The 22,341-nt window shown below is 50.9% G+C and overlaps 1 long non-coding RNA gene across 1 annotated transcript in view; it reads left to right on the top strand.

Moving 5' to 3' along the window:
- Nucleotides 1-20,324, top strand: part of LOC142503996 (uncharacterized) — a 34,864-nt gene extending 14,540 nt beyond the window's left edge. The window contains exons 2-3 of the long non-coding RNA XR_012804157.1: nucleotides 14,974-15,418; nucleotides 20,056-20,324. This is a non-coding gene — a long non-coding RNA (uncharacterized LOC142503996). The remainder of the gene's footprint in view (nucleotides 1-14,973; nucleotides 15,419-20,055) is intronic.
- Nucleotides 20,325-22,341: the final 2,017 nt, after the last annotated feature.

Raw genomic sequence — 22,341 nt, 5'->3', positions numbered from 1 at the left:
GGTACTGGGCTACAAATACAAGAAAAGGAGATTCTACGTATACGTAGCTAACCGTGTAGAAAGAATCAGGAAGTCAACCCAACCAGAACAATGGCACCACGTGTCCACAGATCAAAATCCCGCAGATCACGCCACCAGATCAGTACCCGCATCTCAACTGCAGAACACTTCGTGGCTTACAGGACCAACGTTTCTTGCGCAGCCCGCGGAAACACCACCAACCCCAGTTGGCGACTTCGAACTCGTGGATCCCGAGAAGGATACGGAGATAAGGCCCCCACAAGTATCCGTGTTACTCACCAAAGTATTGCGCAAAAACGCGTTTGGATCACATCGATTCCATCGCTCCTCAAGGTGGACAGCCCTCCTGCGAGCAGTAGCCCATCTCAGGCATATAGCCTCCTCCTTCCGCCAGACACCAGATGGTAAAACCACCGGCTGCCACGGCTGGCACATCTGCACAGAGCTGCGCACCGTGGAGGAAGTCACAAAGGCTAAGGAAACTGTTCTCAGTCATGTTCAGAGGGAAACGTATGCGGAAGAGATCAATTGCATTCGCAGAGGGAAGAGTGTTCCCAAAAACAGCCCACTTTGGAAGTTGAATCCCTTCATCGACAATGACGGCCTCATGAGAGTAGGAGGCCGCCTCAACAAGTCCCAACTGAGCAGGGAGGAAAGCAATCCTCTTATCATCCCTGGCCGGCATCACATCGCTACCTTGTTGGTGCGCTACTACCACGAACAAGTCATGCACCAGGGACAACACTTCACCGAAGGCGCTATTAGGGCGGCGGGCATTTGGATCGTTGGCATGAAAAGGTGCGTGGCCAGTAATCTCCACAAATGTGTTAGGTGCCGAATGCTGCGAAGCAAAAGCCAAGACCAAAGGATGGCAGATCTACCTATCGACAGACTTAATACAGAACCCCCCTTTACCTATGTAGGACTCGATGTATTTGGGCCCTGGATGGTCATCTCACGTAGAACTAGAGGCGGACTAGCAAACAGCAAACGATGGGCGGTACTCTTCACCTGCATGAGCACGCGAGCTATACACATCGAGATTATAGAATCTATGGATGCTTCAAGCTTCATAAATGCCCTCAGAAGATTCTTTGCAGTCAGAGGACCAGTTAAACATATACGCTCCGATTGTGGCACCAATTTCGTTGGAGCATGTAAGGAATTACAAATAAACACTAAAGATAATAGAGACAATAGTATCCAAAGATACTTGCGCGACCAAGAGTGCACGTGGACATTCAACCCTCCTCACTCCTCTCACATGGGCGGAGCATGGGAACGAATGATTGGGGTAGTCCGGCGTATCTTGGACTCTATGATGCTAAAAACCGACCTGACTCGACTAACTCACGAAGTGTTAACCACATTCATGTCCGAAATATCAGCGATAATTACTGCTAGGCCCTTGATTCCAGTGTCAACAGATCCAGAATCGCCAAGTATTTTGACACCAGCAATGCTGCTAACCCAGAAGGTAGGGAACATCCCCACCCCAGTCGAAGGGTTCAACTCTAAGGATATGTACAAACGACAGTGGAGACAGGTGCAGCACTTGGCTAACACATTTTGGGATCGCTGGAGACGCGAGTATCTAGTGAAACTCCAAGAACGCCATAAATGGCAAACGGGTAAACCGGATATCCAAGTAGGAGACGTGGTTCTGTTGAAAGACAAACAGGTAACAAGAAACGGATGGCCCATGGGACTTATTATCAAAACCATCCCAAGCGAAGATGAAAGGGTCCGCAAAGTGGAAGTTCGGGTGACCCAAAATGGGGTCGTCAAAACCTTTTTGAGACCTATCACAGAGACTATCCTTCTAATGCCTAAATCGGATCATGACAAAGAAGAACTGACTACCAGTTCTATGGACTCTGAGAGACATTGTGGTGCATCAAGCTAACCTAGAGCTGTACATTCACCTACCTTACCGAGAAGGCAAGGACTTCAAGCAGGTGGTACCGGCCGGTATCCCATCATTATGTGGACACGAGTTTTGCATGTTATGTTGTATTGTTCCACATAGACGTAAAATAGTGGTATCTCCAGATACCAGATGGGGAGTGTCCTGAAACTAGATTCCATATTCCTCTGTCTTTCCTTTAGTTTATGGGATCCATTTCTCCCTTGTTTAATTGCTTGTCAGTTTCCCCTGTCCCAGCAGCAACGCTGCATATAAAATGCAACATTATTGCTACATGTTGTAGTTCCTTGACATTCTGTGAGTTGCCATAGCAGCCCCAGCCTTTCTCTCCAGAATGGGCTAGTCTGCCCCCCCCCCCTGTTTGTTCTAAGATAGTCTTTCCCAAGGCTATTCCCTTTACCAACACTGCTCCTCACTTCCTTTCACCCTGGACTCTGAGTGAGTAATTGCCTGCTATATACCCCAGCAAGGCCTTTTTGTTTTACACTGTCTCACCATTGATACACTGCACATCAGGCAGAGAAGCCCTCTCTCCCAACATTACATCACCAAGCACCTATCTCCCTGTGATTTCCCTCAATAAAATCAAGAAAGAGAAAAGGACTTGTTTGTGCTTTGGAAGAGATGAGACATGAGTTAAGCTACCTGGAGTCATTCATACACCATTCGTGACCCTGGCTTCAGGATAGACACAGAGAGAACACCAGCACAGCATGGGGAGAGACACAGAGAGAGGCACAGGCACAGCATGGGGAGAGACACAGAGAGAGGCACAGGCACAGCATAGGGAGAGGCACAGGCACAGCATGGGGAGAGACACAGAGAGAGGCACACAGACACAGCATGGGGAGAGACAGAGAGAGAGACACACACAGGTACAGCATGGGGAGAGACACAGGCACAGCATGGGGAGAGACAGAGAGAGGCACAGGCACAGCATGGGGAGAGACACAGAGAGAGGCACAGGCACAGCATGGGGAGAGACACAGAGAGAACACAGGCACAGAATGGGGAGAGACACAGAGAGAGGCACAGCATGGGGAGAGAGAGAGAGAGAGAGACACACACAGGCACAGCATGGGGAGAGGCAGAGAGAGAGACACACAGGCACAGCATGGGGAGAGACACAGAGAGAGGCACAGCATGGGGAGAGACAGAGAGAGAGCGAGGCACAGGCACAGCATGGGGAGAGACACAGAGACACACACAGGCACAGCATGGGGAGAGACACAGAGAGCGGCACAGGCACAGGATGGGGAGAGAGTGTTGGGAGAGAGGCACAGGCACAGCATGGAGAGAGGCACAGGCACAGGATGGGGAGAGACAGTGTGGGGGGAGAGGCACAGCATGGGGAGAGGGGCACAGCATGGGAAGAGGGGCACAGAGTGGGGGGGGAGAGAGACACAAAGAGTGGGGGGAGAGAGACAGAAAATGGAGGGAAGAGAGAGAGAATGGAGGGGAAAGAGACAGAAAATGGAGGAGAGACAGAAAGGAGGAGGGAGAGAGACAGAATGGAGGGGAGAGAGAGGCAGAGAATGGAGGGGAGAGGCAGAGAATGGAGGGGAGAGAGAGACAGAGAATGGGGAGAGAGACAAAGAATAGGGGAGAGAGACACACAGAATGGGGTGGGGGAGAGAGAGACACAGAGAATGGAGGGGAGAGAGAGATGAGAATAGGGGGTGGGGGAGAGAGACAGAGAATGGGGGGGGAGAGCATCGAGGGTAGAGAGAGAGAATGGGGGAGGAGAGAGAGAATAGGGGGAGAGAGAGCCGAGAATGGGGGGGGAGAGAGAGACGAGAATAGGGGGTGGGGGAGAGAGACAGAGAATGGGGGGGAGAGCATGGAGGGGGGGAGAATGGAGGGTAGAGAGAGAGAGAATGGGAGAGAAGAGAGAGAATAGGGGGACAGAGAGCTGAGAATGGGGGGGGAGAGAGAGCCGAGAATGGGGGGGAGGGGGGTGAAGAGAGAGAATGGGGGGGGAGAGAGAATGGGGGGAAGAGAGAGAGAGAGAGAATAGGGGGGGAGAGAGAGTGGGAAGAGAGCATGGGGGGAGGAGAGAGAGACGAGAATAGGGGATGGGGAGAGAGACAGAGAATGGGGGGGAGAGCATGGAGGGGGGGGGGAGAGCATGGAGGGTAGAGAGAGAGAGAATAGGGGGACAGAGAGCCGAGAATGGGGGGGAGAGAGAGCCGAGAATGGGGGGGAGGGGGTGAAGAGAGATAATGGGGGGGAAGAGAGAGAGAGAGAATGGGGGAGGAGAGAGAATGGGAAGAGAGCATGGGGGAGGAAGAGAGAAAATGGGGGAGGAGAGAATGGGGGGGTGAGAAAGAGATTGGAGGGTTTCACAGAATGGGGGAAGACACAGAGAATGGGGGAGAGAGACAGAATGGGGGGGAGAGAGAGAAAATGGAGGAGAGACACTGATAATGGGGGAGAGGAGAGGGAGGGAGAGAATGGGGGAGATGGAGAGAATGGGGGGGGGAGACACGGAGAATGGGGGAAGACACAGAGAATGGGGGGATTGAGACAGAATGGGGGGATTGAGACAGAGAATGGGGGGATTGAGACAGAGTATGGAGGGGAGAGAGAGACAGACAGAGAATGGGGGGGGAGAGAGACACAGAGAATTGGGGAGGGGAGAGAGAGACAAAGAATGGGGGAGAGAGAGAAAGAATGGGGGAGAGAGAGACAAAGAATGGGGAGAGAGACAGAGAATGGGGGGAGGGAGAGAGACAGAGAATTTATTTTTATTTATAAAAATGTTTTACCAGGAAGTAATACATTGAGAGTTACCTCTCGTTTTCAAGTATGTCCTGGGCACAGAGTTATAAAAAATACATGGTTACGATAAAAGAACAGGGTTATACAGGGAATTCATAGACATTTCATAGGACAGATAAAGTTGGAAAATTGGGTACAGGGGATAAAGGGCTTATGTGTTTCAGATAGAAATAGAGCAGCTTCAACATCACTTTAACATCAGCGAACGGCAGCAAACGGCTCACGCCCTTTGGCTGCCCTTCGGCTGCGCCAAAGGCTGTGCGCCTTTGGAGCAAAGCAGATGTACGCTGGGTGGGTGAGGTTGAATCTGGTGCGTCTGTGAATGGGGGGGTGAGAATGGGGGGGGAGAGCATGGAGTGGGGGGTGAGAATGGGGGGGGGGAGCATGGAGGGTAGAGAGAGAGAGAATGGGGGAGGAGAGAGAGAATAGGGGGACAGAGAGCTGAGAATGGGGGGGAGAGAGCCGAGAATGGGGGGGAGGGGGTGAAGAGAAATAATGGGGGGGGGGAGAGAGAATGGGGGGAAGAGAGAGAGAGAGAATAGGGGGGGAGAGAGAATGGGAAGAGAGCATGGGGGGAGGAGAGAGAGACGAGAATAGGGGGTGGGGGAGAAAGACAGAATGGGGGGGAGAGAATGGAGGGGGGGTGAGAATGGAGGGGGAGAGCATGGAGGGTAGAGAGAGAGAGAATGGGGGAGGAGAGAGAGAATAGGGGGACAGAGAGCCGAGAATGGGGGGGAGAGAGCCGAGAATGGGGGGGAGGGGGGTGAAGAGAGATAATGGGGGGGGGAAAGAGAATGGGGGGAAGAGAGAGAGAGAATGGGGGGGAGAGAGAATGGGAAGAGAGCATGGGGGAGGAAGAGAGAGAATGGGGGAGGAGAGAGAGAATGGGGAGGAGAGAATGGGGGGGTTGAGAGAATGGAGGGTTTCACAGAATGGGGGAAGACACAGAGAATGGGGGAGAGAGACAGAGAATGGGGGAGAGAGACAGAATGGAGGGGAGAGAGAGACAGAGAATAGGGGGGGAGAGAGAGAGACAGACAGAAAATGGGGGGGGGGAGAGACAGAAAATGGAGGAGAGACACTGAGAATGGGGGAGAGGAGAGGGAGGGGGAGATGGGGAGAGAATGGGGGGGAGACACAGAGAATGGGGGAAGACACAGAGAATGGGAGGATTGAGACAGAATGGGGGGATTGAGACAGAATGGGGGGATGGAGACAGAGTATGGAGGGGAGAGAGAGAGAGACAGAGAATGGGGGGGAGAGAGAAACAGAAAATGGAGGAGAGACACAGAGAATGGGGGAGGGGAGAGAGAGACAAAGAATGGGGGAGAGAGAGAGACAAAGAATGGGGGAGAGAGAGAGACAAAGAATGGGGAGAGAGACAGAGAATGGGGGGAGGGAGAAAGACAGAGAATGGAGGGGAGAGAGAGACAGAGAATGGAGGGGAAAGGCACAGAGAATGGGGGACAGAGAGAGACAGAGAATGGGGGGGGAGAGACAGAAAATGGAGGAGAGACGGAGGGGGGAGAGAGAGCGAGAGAATGAGGGGAGAGAATGTGGGGGGAGAGAGAGAATGGGGGGAGGGAGAGAGAGACAGAGATAGAATGGGGGGAGGGGGGAGAGAAAATGGGGGGGAGGGGGGTGAGAGACAGAATGGGGGGAAAGAGAGAGAATGGGGGAGAGAGAGAGACAGGGAAGGGTGGAATGAGAATGTAGGGGTGGGGAGAACGAGAATAGAGGGATATGGGGGGAGGGAGAGAGAAAGGGGTGTGTGTGAGAGAAGGGGGGACAGAGCGGGGTAGAGAGACCAAGGAGAAGGGGCGCAGTTGGTGACATCATTTGTTTTATAAAAAATTTTTTTAATGTGTCCCGGTTTTTACTTTTGTAAATCTGGTCACCCTAGTACTAATGGCAGTGACATGGTTAAGGGATCAGTCCCTCCTAGGGGCAAAGTGTACTAATGGCAGTGACATGGTTAAGGGGTCAGTCCCTCCTAGGGACAAAGTGTAATAATGGCAGTGACATGGTTAAGGGGTCAGTCCCTCCTAGGGGCAAAGTGTACTAATGGCAGTGACAGGGTTAAGGGGTCAGTCCCTCCTAGGGGCAAAGTGTACTAGTGGCAGTGACATGGTTAAGGGGTCAGTCCCTCCTAGGGGCAAAGTGTACTAATGGCAGTGACATGGTTAAGGGGTCAGTCCCTCCTAGGGGCAAAGTGTCAGTCCCTAATGTCAGTCTGCTTAAGGGGTCCGTCCCTCTTAAGAGCATAGGAGGGACCCTGTTTTCTCTTATCACTTAGGAGGGGTTGGATTTCCTCAGGCTGCTCCCTTTTGTGTGATATCACTAAGTGTTCAACAAGAGTTTGCACAAGCAAAGCTTACTCCATCTCCCCATCCCCCTTATCTGTATTGGCAGGGTGGATAAGGGTAAATGTCCTGGAACTAGATTCTTTATTCCCCTGTCTCTCCTTTAGTTTATGGGATCCATTTCTCCCCTGTTTAGTTGCCTGTCATTTCCCCCTGTCCCAGAAGCTTGCTGCATCAGAGATGCAACATTATTGTTACATGTTGTAGCTCCCTCAGACATTTCTGTGAGTTGCTATAGCAACACTAGCCTTTCCCTCAAATGAGCTGGTCTGCTTTCTCCCCCTCTGCTCTGCCCACAGATGGTCTGTCCCCAGGCTATCTTGCTACCCAGCATTCATTGGGACTTCCTTTCCCACCATAACCTCTGGATGAGTGAGTACCGTGCTGTAAACCCCTGTACTGGTACTGTAGGATTATCTTTTTCACCTGCTCTTAACCACCAAGGCACCCACAGAGAGACACTATTCATACATCAACATCTCTTCACAAGTGACTGTATTTTATGCTACTTTCCCCAAATAAAGTAAAGAAAAGAAACAGTACTTGTTGTGCTTGGAAAAGAGGGCCGAGTTGACACTATCTGGGCTAAATCATCTTACACATGACCCCTGGCTTTCAGAATAGTGAAAAAGATATTGTGTGCCTTACAGACACTTACAGGAGCTGCTACTCCAGACTCCATGATAACACAGAGCAGTCTCTGCAGACAAAGAAGCACCAAGTAGCTCAAACTGCACACAGCCTGCAGCCTTAACAGACAAGCAGCAGCTCACACTGCACAGCAGCTTTGCAAACAAACAGTGCATCTTACACAAAACCTTACTGCCTATCTCTGTCTGAGTTCACCCTCTGCACAGCCCCATAGTGAGGAGCCACCATCTCACCTACCCCTGCGCACGTCCCCACGGCTAGCGCCATCAAGGGCCACGCTACCGGACACCCGCCAGGACACGGGTAAGAGCCACCGGACACCTGTGAGTACAGCTACCCCTACGCTGCACGCTGCAGGACACCGCTCGGCATCATCTGAGACAGACGCCCATCGCTGACAAAGGTAAAAGACCGCACGCCACACGCACTGGCTAAAGGCCTACACACACCTACAGCATGGCAGAACTCAGAGCCTCACCAGACATCACGCAGGAAAGCGATCACTCAGACACAGAGACGGCTGCGCAACTGCAACAGGCGCAGGCAGGCGCAAGGCCCAAACGGACAGTCACACTGACACAAAAGGCCTGCGAAAAATATGAGGCCGACATTGAAGCGCACCACGCTAAATTAGAGTTGGCCTGGGAAACAACCACACTGGGAATACGCAATGTTACTGGCGTTGGCAACTATGCGCAACAGCTCGAGCAGGCAATAATGCAATTAAGGACTGATCACTCGCGTTATCAAGAGCTGTCAGAAGCATACATTACTTACCTGACCAGGGCCAACACCAGCGAAAGCCTACAAGAAAAAGGACCTTTGGCTGGAAACCACATTACAGCGCTCCAGCGCATCCAGGCACTCATCAAGGTCAGCAAGATCAGCTCAATCTAACGCGTCCAGCGCAAGCGCTAACGCTACCAAGGCGCGAGCCACCACAGAGGCCGCATGTGCCAGGGCCGAATATAGTCGCAGAGAGGCAGCCATAAGAGCAGGAAGAATGCGCATAGAAGAGGAGGAACAGACAGCCGCCGCTAATGCCGCCACTGCTGCCGCTAATGCCGCTACGCGTAGGAAAGCCGAATTTGATGCGGAACTAGAGACACTTAATCAAGAGAAGGAAGCCGCCGCCGCCATAGCCCAAGCTGAAGTCCTAGAAGCAGCCGCGCAACAGGACGGCGGGGAGCAACCGTACAGACGGGTAGCCTCAGAGGATCCAGCCCAGCGCACTGAAGACTACATAAGGAGCCTCTTCAGTGTAAACACCAGCGCACCATCTCAACACGGAGGGAGTGACTCCACAGACAATGAAGACTTGCTAGGCCCACGAGGAGAAGATGCTGTTCCTTCAATGGTACATGCTGCCTGGGATAGCCACAGCTGCAATAGTGATCCACACGCCAGCGCGCACACGGATGCACCACAACAGGCTCGCAATCCAGGTACACCCACGCAGGAGAAAACAGCCCCTCACACTGGCCAGCAGCCATCACGCGTCCACGCCAAGGAAGAGGCGACCGCACAGACCCTCCCAGCACCTACCTCAGAACGGGACAAACACGCCGATGCCTCAGGCCTGACAGACATAGTCAAGTACATGATCCGGCGTGACCTGGTGCAAGCAGGACTCACCAGCTTCGACGACCGCCCTGAGAACTACCAGACGTGGAAGTTCACGTTCAAAGACGCAATCAACAGCTTGGACTTCTCAGCAAGGGAAGAGCTCAACCTGCTATTCAAGTTCCTGGGGAACGAATCCAGGGAGCACGCAAATAGATTGCGGGCGGCAAACGCGCACCAACCCCAAGTAGGTCTTGACCTAGTGTGGGAAAGGCTAGAAGAGTCCTACGGCAGCCCCGAAGCAGTCGAGGATTCGCTCTTCAAAAGAGTCGACAGCTTCCCCAAGATCACAACTAAAGATTACTCGAAGTTACGAGAGCTCGGGGACCTGCTGCAAGAACTGGAGTTCGCAAGGAAAGACCATTCCTTAATAGGTCTCAAAGTCCTAGACTCAGCTCGTGGAGTGAGACCCATCCTGGAGAAGCTACCCTTCAACCTCCAAGAAAAATGGATCTCACAAGGCTCCAAATACAAAAGGGAGAAGCAAGTCGTCTACCCTCCATTCTCGGTTTTCTTGAGCTTCATTCACGAAGCGGCAAGGACAAGGAACGATCCCAGTTTCATCTTGGGTGCGCAAACCACATACAGTGCAAGCACCCTGAGGAACGAGAGACCAGCGACGAGATATGGTAACACCCAAACACCCATCTCGGTCCGCAGGACGGACGTGCCTCCCACGACCCAAACTACTCCCGATCAGTCGGTCACCGGAGGCAAGGAACCAAGGGACCCAAACAGGGAGTGTCCCATACACAAGAAGCCACACCCACTCAACAAGTGCTTTGGGTTCAGGATGAAGTCCCTAGAGGAACGCAAGAGGTTACTTGGAGAATTCAGAGTTTGCTTCAGGTGCTGAGGTTCCACGACTCACCTAGCCAGGGACTGTAAAGAAGAGATCAAATGCACAGTGTGCGAAAGTGACAAGCACGTGACATCGTTACACCCAGAGGCGCTGATACTCCACTAACTCAAGAACCCATCCTCCGTAGCGGAGCATGGCGGGGAGAAAGAAGAAGGAGAGTCAACACCCGTCACATCTCAGCGCACTGAGGTTTGCGGAAAAGAAGGTGACAAAATATCCTGCTCCAAAATATGCCTAGTCGCAGTGCACCCCCAGGGACAACCTGAGAAGGCTATCCGGATGTACGCAATCCTCGACGACCAGCGCAACCGATCGCTGGTCAGGTCAGAGTTCTTCGACATGTTTAACATACAAGACGGTGCTTCTCCTTACACTCTCAGAACGTGCACAGGGCGAATGGAGACCACAGGGAGAAGAGTGAATGGCTACACCATATGCTCAATAGACGGCAAAGTGAACATGCCCCTTCCCACACTCATCGAGTACAGCCACATGGCCACAAACAGGGACGAGATTCCCACACCAGACATGGCACGCCATTACCCGCACCTCAAGGGAATAGCCAACTACATCCTGCCGGTAGAACAAGGCGCCAAGATCTTGCTGCTGCTCGGCAGGGACATCATGAGGGTACATAAAGTCCGTAACAGCATAACGGACCCCACAACGCGCCATACGCCCAAAGACTTGACCTAGGATGGGTGATAGTGGGCAACGCGTGCACCGACAAAGAGCACGGGCAAGACTATGTTGACGCCCGCAGAATGGTAGTAACAGAATGTGGACACACATCTCTCTCTGAACCATGTCTTGGCCATCTCCAAGTGACCGAAGGGCCAAGTAAAGAGAAAAGACAAGGTCATAGCCCTGAGGTCAACAAAAACTTCCTTGCATCGGGGGGTTGTGACAATGGCCTAGGATGCTTAGCGGTTCAGATAACCAAGGATTACGAGTCGACTCCACTGAAGGAAGAAAGTAACCTCCCAAAGGTGACCGACAAAGGGGTCATCCAAAAGACAATAAACAATCGGACGATCCTCTCGCGAGCAATGGCACGGCTAAGACGTACTGTCGTTCCTCTCCTCAGAGTATCCAGCGATAAAGCAGCCAGCTGTCACGGCTGGCATAACCGCAAAAGACTGCGCCCCACAGGTGAAGCCACAGTGTCAAAAGGACTGTCCTCTCACACATCCAAAAAGACACAGCCACAGAGACATTTCATAAAGGGTTTTAATAGGGCAAAAGAGACTGTTCTTCGTTACGTCCCGGGAGACAATAACCTCCCGATGGCAGTCAACAAAGAGACACAAAAGCGTTTCACCAAACTACGCGGAGATGTTCTCGTCCAAGAGAAATGCACCTATGACCTACGGTGCACAGCGTTCCAGACAACAAGGGACAACGACAGGCAAACACCATAGAGGGAAGATAGAGGATTCCCGAGGTTAACAACCAAGGAGCTCTCCAAAGACGGACCAGGCAGTTGGGTGAACCCGCTACCATTCCGTTTACCAAGAAGGCGCTTCCCAAACAATGGAGAACATGCCATCTCTAGGTTCACTTCGCACCTCTGCGACCTACAAAGGGAACCAGAGACCAAAAACAGACCAATAAGATATTCCTTACCGGCCACGTAAAGCCAGCACCTCTAATGAAGGAAGGTGAAGAATGCTGGTACCTCCAATCATCTGGGGCCTACCACCTTCAGGAACCCGATCAAATCCGGGTAGTGTTCAGCCCCAGCACTCAGCTTCAGGGAGTCTCCCTGAACGACGCCCTCTTTACTGAACTAGATTCGACAACCAGTCTTCCAGGAGTGTTGTTCCACTTCCGCAAGGAGCCAAAAGCCATCTCCTTCTGCCAAACGCCAGGTGATAGAGCGACAGGCTGCCACGACTGGCATACCTACAAGGGGATGCATTCTGTGGGTAAAACTACAGAGACAAAAAGACTGTTCTCTCACAAGGCTAAAAGGAAACAGTGCCAGAGACCTTTACACAAAGACATTGTGGTGCAACCAGCAAACCTGGAGCTGTGCATCCACCCTGCATCCTTTGCCAAAGAACCTTGACCAAGGGACCTTGATACCAGTGATACCGGCCGGTGTCACATCGCTTTGTGGACATGGATTCTTGCATTGTTTGAGAATGTGATGTTATCTTTGTTATGCATTGCACATATGTTCCACATAGTCTGTTATATAGTGGTACAGCTAAACCCCGTTATAACGCGGTGCTCGGGGTCCACCCCGAGTCCACCGCGTTAGTAACGGGGTCGCGCTAATTAAAAAAAAAAAAATGGCCGCCGCGCTCCTGATCGGGTGTGAGGAGGGAAGGAAGTTAAATAAATAAATAAATAAAAAAATTTAAAATGGCGGCGATTCATCCGTCCTCCCTCTCAGCCCCCTGGTTTTGCACGTGTCTGTGTCCTCCCAGCGTGTGTGTGTGTGCGTGCGTGTGTGAGAGAGAGAGAGACAGAGTGTGTGTGTGCGTGCGTGAGAGAGAGAGAGACAGAGTGTGTGTGTGTGAGTGTGTGAGTGTGTGTGTGTGTGATGGTGAGAAGGGGTGGGCAGGGTGAGGAGACACTAATCTCTCTCAGGCTTTAATGCAGGGTCCCCTACCTGTTCGTCATCACCGCTACGCCCAGCATCAGAGCCGCTGTGTGGGGTCAGGGAGGGTGTGACAGATACCAGCACCTCGCACAGCCTGCGGGACTTGGGTTAGCTGCAGCTCCGGTCAATGAGTCCTGGTGAGCGGCGGGAAGGAGGGAGAGGGGTGGGGAGGAGAGGCTGGGAGAGGGTCCCGGAGCGCGAGGCTCCCCCTCCCCGGCCGGGTCCACCACGCCCGGCTCTGACTCACCTCCGCCCACCCTGCACTGCAAATCACCCGGGCAGGAGGAGTTGCCATAGAGACAAAGGGGGGTAAAGGATGCAAGCCATGCCCACTTACCTCCTCCTATATGGCACCAATGACTGCAGAACAAGCATCCCACATCCGGGCACTCTTACTGCCTGGCCTCATTCAGTCGCCCCGCCCACAGCCCTCTTCTTGTCAATCAAGCCGTCCGCTCTCCGCCCCCTGCGGGTGATGTCATTATTCCAACCTCCACCGGGCTGGTGGGCTGCTGACATGTGAAAAACGGGCTGGTGGGCTGCTGACATGTGAAAAACGGGCTGGTGGGCTGCTGACATGTGAGAGGGGGGGTGGGGTGGGCTGCTGACATGTGAGAGGGGGGGTGGGGTGGGCTGCTAACATGTGAGAGGGGGGGTGGGGTGGGCTGCTGACATGTGAGAGGGGGGGTGGGGTGGGCTGCTGACATGTGAGAGGGGGGGGGGTGGGCTGCTGACATGTGAGAGGGGGGGGGGTGGGCTGCTGACATGTGAGAGGGGGGGGGTGGGCTGCTGACATGTGAGAGGGGGGGGTGGGCTGCTGACATGTGAGAGGGGGGGGTGGGCTGCTGACATGTGAGGGGGGGGGTGGGCTGCTGACATGTGAGGGGGGGGTGGGCTGCTGACATGTGAGTGTATTGTGAGAGCTGTGTGCAGTAAGTGTGAGCAATGAGCAGTGTCTGTGCAGTGTGTGTCAGTGTGTGTCAGTGTGAGTAGTGTGTGTGCAGTGTCAGTGTGAGCAGTGTGTGTCAGTGTGAGCAGTGTGCAGTGTGTGTCAGTGTGAGCAATGAGCAGTGTGTCAGTGTGTGCAGTGTGAGCAATGAGCAGTGTCTGTGCAGTGTGTGTCAGTGTGTGCAGTGTGAGCAGTGTGTGTGCAGTGTGCAGTGTGTCAGTGTGAGCAGTGTGTGTGCAGTGTGTGTCAGTGTGAGCAGTGTGCAGTGTGTGTCAGTGTGTGTGCAGTGTGTGTGCAGTGTGTCAGTGTGTGCAGTGTGAGCAATGAGCAGTGTGTGAGCAGTGTGTGTGCAGTGTGGCAGTGTGAGCAATGAGCAGTGTGTGTGCAGTGTGTGTAGTGTGCAAAAAAAAAATGTAAAAAAAAAAATTTTTTTTTAAATTTTTTTTTTTTTTTTTTTTTTTTTTTAAACGGGAGCCACGGGAAAACCGCGTTATAACCGAATCGCGGTATAACGAGGCGCGCTATAACGGGGTTTAGCTGTATCTCCATTTCTCCCTTGTTTAGTTGCCTGTCATTTTCCCCTGTCCCAGCAGCTTGCTGCATCAGAGATGCAACATTATTGTTACATGTTGTAGCTCCCTCAGACATTTCTGTGAGTTGCTTTAGCAACCCCAGCCTTTCCCTCAAATGAGCTGGTCTGCTTTCTCCCCCTCTGCTCTGCCCACAGATGGTCTGTCCCCAGGCTATCTTGCTACCCAGCATTCATTGGGACTTCCTTTCCCACCATAACCTCTGGATGAGTGAGTACCTTGCTGTAAACCCCTGTACTGGTACTGTAGGATTATCTTTTCACCTGCACTTAACCACCAAGGCACCCACAGAGAGACACTATTCATACATCAACATCTCTTCACAAGTGACTGTATTTTATGCTACTTTCCCCAAATAAAGTAAAGAAAAGAAACAGTACTTGTTGTGCTTGGAAAAGAGGGCCGAGTTGACACTATCTGGGCTAAATCATCTTACACATGACCCCTGGCTTTCAGAATAGTAAAGAAACCCCATTTAATTTACTAACAATTTCCTATTCAGAAGCCCTTAAGAAAAGCAATTTGTAATATTTTCTATTAGCACAGTTAGCTTTGTTTAGGGAAGCCAGTTAAACTGTTACATTCTTTACACTAGAGCCACGTGGCCGGCTACGTGGGACTGTCCCTGTGAGCGTGGGGCTTCACTTCTACAGTGAGGAGATGGGACATTCTGAGCTGGGAGAGGCAGCAAAATAACAACTCTGCTCAGATCCCTGTGAGGTCAGCAGCAATCGATGACATCATAATGCGTTGGAAGTGGAAGTCCAACTGCCGGCTGAGTAGGCGACCATTCACCCTCACCATGGAGAAGCGAGAAGGGGGTACCATCAGGAAGTGAGGAGGAGGTACCATCAGGAAGCGAGGAGGGGGTACCATCAGGAAGCGAGGAGGAGGCACCATGGAGGAGAGAGGAGGGGGTACCATCAGGAAGCGAGGAGGAGGTACCATGGAGGAGAGAGGAGGAGGGCAGCTGAGGAGGAAACAGATGGGTTATATCCAATCCATACTGCACAGTAATGAGCAGCACTGGAGGACCAGACGTGAGTGCAGAGTATTATTAATATCGTTTATTTGTATATCGCCAACACAATCCACAGCGCTGTACAATGGGGGGTGCAGAGTGATGTATATTACAGAAACAGAATGACATACAGATACTGACAAACAGATACAGGAGGTAATGATGGTCCTGATCCGGAGAGCTTGCAATCTAGAGGGGATAAGGGGCAATGTACGAACAAAAGGTAAAGTGGCAGCTCATTGTGGGACGGAGTATAAATCAGGATGGAGTATGGTCCAGCCGCTCAGCTGGTCCCATTAATGTTTGTGTGGATGTTAGGGGTGTTAGCATTGAGTTTGGCCCTGCCGCACAGCTGGTCCCAGTGGGGCTGGAGGGGGAGAGTTGGATGTTGGGGGATGACAGATTGGCCTCCATGAGAAGGTGGGGTATCGGAGTATAAATGCCTGACAGCTAGGGGAGAGTCTGATGGTGCGAGGCAGCGAATGCCAGAGAGAGGGGGCAGCGCGGGATGGGAGTGAGGGTGGAATAAGGCAGGAGGGGAGGTGGATGTTATGGGCAGAACGGAGGGGGCGTTTAGGGATATATTTGGGGGTGAGGGCTGAGATGTAAGGGGGCAGCATCGCTGAGAGCTCTGTAAGTCACAGCTAGGGTTTTACATTGCTAGAGGCTCTGGGAAGCCAGTGTGGGGAGTGGCACGGTGGCGCAGCAGGAGTTACATAGTTACATAGTAGATGAGGTTGAAAAAAGACGTAGGTCCATCAAGTTCAACCTATGCTAAATTTAGACAACAGATACTTTATTCTATATCTATACTTACTTATTGATCCAGAGGAAGGCAAACACAAAACCCCATTAAGGGGAAAAATTAATTCCTTCCTGACTCCAAGAATTGGCAATCAGATTAATCCCTGGATCAACATCCTTCCCATGTATACTTATTTGGTATATCCCTGTATACCTTTCCCATCTAAAAAGATGTCCAACATTTTTTTGAACAAATCTATTGTATCTGCCATCACAGTCTCCATGGGTAATGAATTCCACACTGTAACTGCCCTTACTGTAAAGAACCCTTTCCTTTGTTGCTGGAGAAATCTCCTTTCCTCCAACCGTAAGGGATGCGCCCGAGTCCTTTGTACTGCCCGTGGGATGAATAGTTCTTTTGAAAGCTCCTTGTATTGTCCCCGAATATATTTGTATTTAGTTATCATATCCCCTCTTAGACGCCTCTTTTCTTTTTTTTTTTTAACTGGTATTTTTTTTATTGTTTTTCCAAACTGAAAACAAAGGGGAAAACAATAGAGAGGGGGGAGGGGTGGGGAGCGGGTACAGAAAGTAAGAAGGTGTGGGAGGAGGGGGTTGTAGGGTATCTTCTATCATACGCTCCTCGCAGGAAGCGTGGATACAATTACACTTGAGACATCTTTAATCAGAACAAAGTCAGTTTACCCAATAACGATTTCCTTATGTCGTCGGTCCTATTGGGTTTTTCCAAATGTATGTCTCCCACGGATCCCATGTTGACAGGAAGGTGTGGTGCCGGTCATGAATCAGACTTGTGAGTCTCTCCATTGTCATTATATACTGTATCTTGTGTGAAACCTCGGTGATAGAGGGGGGGTCGTTCTGCCTCTAGTGTTTTGCTATTAGTGTTTTGGCTGCTGATAGGATCTGTGTTATCAAATAGTCTATTTTTCTCTCTAGGCCCTCGTTGGGTTTTAGTAGGAGCACTGTTTCTATGTTCCAGGGTAGGTCCAGGCCTGTTACCCCTTCTATTAGCCCCCTGATTCTCCCCCAAAAAAGGATTATCTTAGGGCAAGACCACCATATGTGCTTAAATGTGCCTATTTGGCAGCAGTTACGCCAACACATGGGGGAGGTTAGTGGGAAGAAAGAGTGGAGGCGCGCTGGGGTTTAGTACCATCTGTGTAGGACCTTTAGATTTGTTTCCCTGATTGTTGAGCACCGAGAGGCCCTGGCTATCCTTTCGTATATTTCTTCCCAATCCTCTTCTTCTAAGGGGTTCCCAATATCGCGTTCCCAGTCCGATATGTTTTTGCTTGTTTGGCCTTCATTTTGTTTCAATAGTGTTTGGTAAAATTGGGCTATCGTCCCCCTATTGTAGTGTCCCCTTTGGAACAGACTCTCAAAGTTGGTGAGTGGTCTGTTCCATGTGTCTCCGGGCTGTGTCGAGGTGACAAAGTGGGCTAACTGCATATATTGGAATATTTGTGTACTTGAAATATTGTATTCCTCTCTTATCCCCATAAATGATTTGATCTTGCCTCCTCTTTGCATGTCTCCTAGCTTGGATAGTCCTTTCTCATCCCATTGTCCGAATAGAAGGTAAAACCTTTGGTTATGGGGTTCATTAATCTCCAAGAGTCGACCAACCCACTTGTTTTTATGTTTTGTTTAAGGGCGATTGAGCTCCTCAATCTCGAGTGGTGCTCTTTGCTCGTGAGTCTCGCCTTGTCGTTAGTGCAAACTATAACTGTGCTGAGATCACCTCCAATTATTAAGTAGTCCTTCTTGTTCTGGTTTATTATGTCGAAGGCCTTGTTGATGAAGCTCTCCTGGTCGGTTTTAGGGGCGTATAGGCATACTAGCGTTAGTTCAGCTGTGCCCATTTTGCCTGAGACAATTAGCATTCTGCCGATCTTATCTCTTTTTATTTTTTCTACTTCAGAGGGGACGCTGGTCCTAATCAGGATGGCTACTCCTGCTTTTTTCCTGGATCATATGTATATCGCTTTGCCTAGCTTTGAGATCCCTAAACAGTAGTCTCCTTTTCATGGGTGAGTTTAGTCCCTTTACATTCTGGGTGTTTAGTTTTAGTAATTTAGCCATGTACTTGTGTAAGATATCTTGCGTATATAATCGCTGCGGACATCTTTTTGTTATTGGGTATCCATTGGGGGTTTACGGGTTGCCTAGATCGTCTTTTAGCTTGTTTTGTGATTGTGTCACTTTGGATGTATACAAGTGTGTATCGATTGGGATGGGGGGGGGGGGGGGGGGTTGAACTAAAATAACCTTGGGGGTTTTTAACCTGGTATGGGGTAGGGCCCTCTGTTGCTTTGGGCCTATGACTCTGCTTTTGGGTTGTTTGGGACATGCAGAGTCAAGAAAAAGTGAAGGGTGTGTGTGGGGTGCAGTGTGGTACTTGCAGTCTGAAAGGTTGCGAACGTACTCTCCCACTCTCTTCCCCCACCTCCCCTCCCCTCTATCCCACTCTCTTCCCACCTCCCCTCCCCTTTCTCCCACTCTCTCACTCTCTTCCCACCTTCCTTCCCCCCCATCTCCCCTTTCTTTCTCCTCAGTCTCCTGCCCCCTTCCTTATCTTTCCCCCTTTCTACCTTCTCCCCCCTCCACCAAGTTCACAACTACTCCCTCCAGGACCTTATCTTCATCCCCCCCACTCCCCGGACCCATATCTCATTCTCACCCCTCAGGAAACCCCAGTGCAGCAGATGGGGGGGGGGGGGGGGGGGAATAACACATTTTATTTGTCCTGGTTCCCAATGCGGGGGGGGGGGGGGAAATACTCGTTTAATTTGTCCTGGGCCCCAAGATGTGCAGTATGTGCCTCTAAGGGTCATAGTAACTGATGCTATTCCACATGAATGGGCCTTATCTACTAAGCACTGTTGCAAGGTGTTCTCTAGAGGAGCACTGATTAATATGAAATGTGACCCAAGGGTGTTTTTTGAAGGGGCCAGTGTTTCCTAGGGGCAAAGTGTACTAATGGCAGTGACAGGGTTAAGGGGTCAGTCCCTCCTAGGAGCAAAGTGTACTAATGGCAGTGACATGGTTAAGGGATCAGTCCCTCCTAGGGGCAAAGTGTAATAATGGCAGTGACAGGGTTAAGGGGTCAGTCCCTCCCAGGGGCAAAGTGTACTAATGGCAGTGACATGGTTAAGGGGTCAGTCCCTCCTAGGGGCAAAGTGTACTAATGGCAGTGACATGGTTAAGGGGTCACTCCCTCCTAGGGGCAAAGTGCACTAATGGCAGTGACATGTTTAGGGGGGCCAGTCCCTCCTAGGGGCAAAGTGTACTAATGGCAGTGACATGGTTAAGGGGTCTGTCCCTCCTAGGGGCAAAGTGTACTAATGGCAGTGACATGGTTAAGGGGTCAGTCCCTCCTAGGGGCAAAGTGCACTAATGGCAGTGACAGGGTTAAGGGGTCAATCCCCCCAAGGAGCAAAGTGTACTAATGGCAGTGACATGGTTAAGGGGTCAGTCTCTCCTAGGAGCAAAGAGTACTAATGGCAGTGACATGGTTAAGGTGTCAGTCCCTCCTAGGGGCAAAGTGTCAGTCCCTAATGTCAGTCTGTTTAAGGGGTCAGTCCCTCTTAAGAGCATAGGAGGGACCCTGTTTTCTCTTATCACTTAGGAGGGGTTGGATTTCCTCAGGTTGCTCCCTTTTGTGTGATATCACTAAGTGTTCAACAAGAGTTTGCACAAGCAATGCTTCCCCCATCTCCCCATCCCCCTTACCTGTATTGGTAGGGGATAAGGGTAAAGAAACCCGACTTAATTTACTAACAATTCCCTATTCAGAGGCCTTAAAGAAAAGCAATTTGTAATATTTTCTTTTAGCACGGTTAGCTTTGTTTAGGGAAGCCAGTTAAACTGTTCTATTCTTTACACTAGAGCCACGTGGCCGGCTACGTGGGACTGTCCCTGTGAGCGTGGGGCTTCACTTCTACAGTGAGGAGATGGGACATTCTGAGCTGGGAGAGGCAGCAAAATAACAACTCTGCTCAGATCCCTGTGAGGTCAGCAGGAATCGATGACATCATAATGCGTTGGAAGTGGAAGTCCAACTGCCGGCTGAGTACGTGACCATTCACCCTCACCATGGAGAAGCGAGGAGGGGGCACCATCAGGAAGTGAGGAGGAGGCACCATGGAGGAGAGAGGAGGGGGTACCATCAGGAAGCGAGGAGGAGGCACCATGGAGGAGAGAGGAGGGGGTACCATCAGGAAGCGAGGAGGAGGCACCATGGAGGAGAGAGGAGGCGGCACCATGGAAGAGAGAGGAGGAGGGCAGCTGAGGAGGAAACAGATGGGTTATATCGAATCCATACTGCGCAGTAATGAGCAGGACTGGAGGAACCAGACGTGAGCGCAGAGTATTATTAATATCGTTTATTTGTATATCGCCAACACAATCCACAGCGCTGTACAATGGGGTACAGAGTGATGTATATTACAGAAACAGAATGACATACAGATAATGACAAGCAGATACAGGAGGTAATGAGGGTCCTGATCCGAAGAGCTTGCAATCTAGAGGGGATAAGGGGCAATGTACGTACAAAAGGTAATGTGGCTGCTCATTGTGGGACGGAGTATACATCAGGATGGAGTATGGTCCCGCCGCTCAGCTGGTCCCATTAATGTTTGTGTGGATGTTGGGGGTGTTAGCATTGAGTTTGGCCCTGCCGCACAGCTGTCCCAATGGGGCTGGAGGGGGAGAGTTGGATGTTAGGGGTGTTAGCATTGAGTTTGGCCCTGCCGCACAGCTGTCCCAATGGGGCTGGAGGGGGAGAGTTGGATGTTGGGGGTGTTAGCATTGAGTTTGGCCCTGCCGCACAGCTGTCCCAATGGGGCTGGAGGGGGAGAGTTGGATGTTGGGGGGATGACAGATTGGCCTCCATGAGAAGGTGGGGTATCGGAGTATAAATGCCTGACAGCTGGGGGAGAGTCTGATGGTGCGAGGCAGCGAATGCCAGAGAGAGGGGGCAGCGCGGGAGACGTCTTGTATGCGGGAGTGAGGGGGGAATAAGGCAGGAGGGGAGGTGGATGTTATGGGCAAAACGGAGGGGGCGTTTAGGGATATATTTGGGGGTGAGGGCTGAGATGTAAGGGGGGCAGCATCGCTGAGAGCGCTAAGTCACAGCTAGGGTTTTACATTGCTAGAGGCTCTGGGAAACCAGTGTGGGGAGTGGCACGGTGGCGCAGCAGGAGTTACATAGTTACATAGTTACACATAGTTACATAGTAGATGAGGTTGAAAAAAGACGTAGGTCCATCAAGTTCAACCTGTGCTAAATTTAGACAATAGATACTTTATCCTATATCTATACTTATTGATCCAGAGGAAGGCAAACAAAAAACCCCATTAAGAGGAAAAATTAATTCCTTCCTGACTCCAAGAATTGGCAATCGGATTAATCCCTGGATCAACATCCTTCCCATGTATACTTATTTGGTATATCCCTGTATACCTTTCCCATCAAAAAGATGTCCAACCTTTTTTTGAACAAATCTACTGTATCTGCCATCACAGTCTCCATGGGTAATGAATCCCACACTGTAACTGCCCTTACTGTAAAGAACCCTTTCCTTTGTTGCTGGTGAAATCTCCTTTCCTCCAACCTTAAGGGATGGCCCCGAGTCCTTTGTACTGCCCGTGGGATGAATAGTTCTTTTGAAAGCTCCTTGTATTGTCCCCGAATATATTTGTATTTAGTTATCATATCCCCTCTTACACGCCTCTTTTCTTTTTTTTTTTAACTTGTATTTTTTTATTGTTTTTCCAAACTGAAAACAAAGGGGAAAACAATAGAGAGGGGGGAAAGGTGGGGAGCGGGTACATAAAGTAAGAAGGTGTGGGGGGAGGGGGTGGTAGGGTATCATCTATCATACGCTCCTCGCAGGAAGCGTGGATACAATTACACTTGAGACATCTTTAATCAGAACAAAGTCAGTTTACCCAATAACGATTTCCTTATGTCGTCGGTCCTATTGGGTTTTTCCAAATGTATGTCTCCCACGGATCCCATGTTGTCAGGAAGGTGTGGTGCCGGTTATGAATCAGACTTGTGAGTCTCTCCATTGTCATTATATACTGTATCTTGTGTGAAACCTCGGTGATAGAGGGGGGGTCGTTCTGCTTCCAGTGTTTTGCTATTAGTGTTTTGGCTGCTGATAG

The sequence above is a fragment of the Ascaphus truei genome, chromosome 10 (genome assembly GCF_040206685.1).
Source record: "Ascaphus truei isolate aAscTru1 chromosome 10, aAscTru1.hap1, whole genome shotgun sequence".
Classification (NCBI taxonomy): domain Eukaryota; kingdom Metazoa; phylum Chordata; class Amphibia; order Anura; family Ascaphidae; genus Ascaphus; species Ascaphus truei.
This window is presented reverse-complemented; position numbering and strand designations above follow the sequence as displayed.